Source organism: Sciurus carolinensis, chromosome 8, assembly GCF_902686445.1.
Source record: "Sciurus carolinensis chromosome 8, mSciCar1.2, whole genome shotgun sequence".
NCBI lineage: Eukaryota > Metazoa > Chordata > Mammalia > Rodentia > Sciuridae > Sciurus > Sciurus carolinensis.
In genome coordinates, this window is record NC_062220.1 from 52,021,893 (window position 1) to 52,023,908 (window position 2,016).

Here is a 2,016-nt window from a genome sequence, read left to right on the forward strand (position 1 = left end):
GAGCTCAGTTTTGCTATAAAGACCCCTCGCTGGGATCTTAATTAAAGGAAATATATTTATGCCTAAAGAAGTAGGTTATTAGAAATTAATGACACAATTTAAACTTCAAAGGAAGTGTTTTATCATTTTTAGAAAACCTGTTTTTTTAACACGAGTTTACGCTATTTTCACTTTATTATTTTACTAAAGCTTTGGCAATGCTATTTTCTTTCTCTTAACAGTGATTGTATTCATGAACTGATTACTTTAGAAACTTTTAAGATAAATTATTAAAACCAGTTGATTAACATGATCAGTTGATAACACTAAACACAGGTAAAATGAATTCCTTAATCTCTTTAAAGGGAAAAAAAAATCTATGATATCTAAAGTACAGCTAAGCCTTCTTTTTCTTTTTCTTCCATTTTAGTGGGTACTCTTGTTTCTTTTGCCTTTGGCTTATCTTTCTGTAAGACTCGTGTTTTGAGCAATTCCTAGTGAAGAAACAATTGCAAAATCTTCCTATCCTTCAGTGAATTCTAGTGAAAACTAATAATAAAATGCAATGTAAGTCCAGTACAATGGGCAAGAACCAATTAGAGATCACAAAACACAACCCAAGTGACAGTGAAGAGTTTTCTGTTATAGTGAGTTCAAGCTGAAAAAGCACTTTGAAAATATTTTGATATTTTAAAATTTTTATTTAGCTTTTAATTTTTTACAGACTGCATTTTGATTCATTGTACACAAATGGGGTACATCATTTCATTTCTATGGTTGTACACCATGTAGATTCATACATTTGTGTAATTTCAAAGTTATTTACATATACTGAATAAAAAAATAAAAAATATATAGGTGGGTCTTCAAGAAATAAAAATTGGAAGCACTGTATTCAGTGGAATTCTTTCATAATCAAGTTTCCAAATTGGAATAAACCTTTTGGAGATAAACTATTCCTTTTGACTTTGATTGGGTCTAGTTCTGTTGGGGCCTAATATTTCTAGAGTCTAATGCCAATATCAAGAAGCTTGATTTTCTTTACATCACTTTAAATTTGGAGTCCTGGTTTTTAGTTTTTCTGAGTTAAATTCAGAAAATACATCATGTACTGTTATAATGCCATCTATCCTTATTTAAGAAGATTTACACTAAAGCTAGTTTATATTGTTATCACAGCCAGAAGTGCCATGTATGCATTATTTTCAAACAAGAAATTATATCCATGTCCTGATGTAAATTCATAGTATATCTTTCTAAAATATAGTTTTCTTTGAAAGTGAAGAATTTTATCTTAATTCTTGTGTCTTTTATAAATATTTAGAAAAATATATATCTGTTTGAACATTGTCACTCTAGTTCTTTGCAATTATCAATTACGTTTTTGAATTTTCTATGCCATATATTCAATGATGATCTCAAATTTGTGTCATTAAATTGAATTACTCTCCTGGGCTCCAGATTCATACATCTCATTTCTTCTTTGATATCTTCTCTTGAAAGTCTATTAGGTGTTTCTAAAGAATTATAGATTCCCTAGTCTCTTCTACCCTCACCCCAAATCTAATTTTCTCCAAGTCGCTATATCTCAATAAATTATAGCAGTTGCTCAATCAAAATAGGATGAGAAAAGAAATCAAGTTTTTTTTTACTATAATTATTAATATATAATAATTGTACAAATTAATGGGTCTTATTGTTTGGGTAAACAGCATCCACTAAAAACCCCTGTGTTAATTCTGGAAATGAAACGATAAGATTCTAATTATTTAATTATTTAATTAAGTGGATTAACCCATTTGATGAACATGTGCAGTGTGAGAAGAGGAAGGGAGTCTCTGGGAGATTCACTTTTGCCCCTGAGGATTCTATTTTGTGAATTCCTCCCTCTTTCTCACTCTGCTTACTGACTACCACGAGGCGAGCAGCTTTTCTCTACCATGCCCTCTGTCATGATGCTCTGCCTCACGTTGGGCCCACAACGATAGTTAGATGACTATGTACTGAAACCTCTAAAACCGTGAGCCCAAACAATCT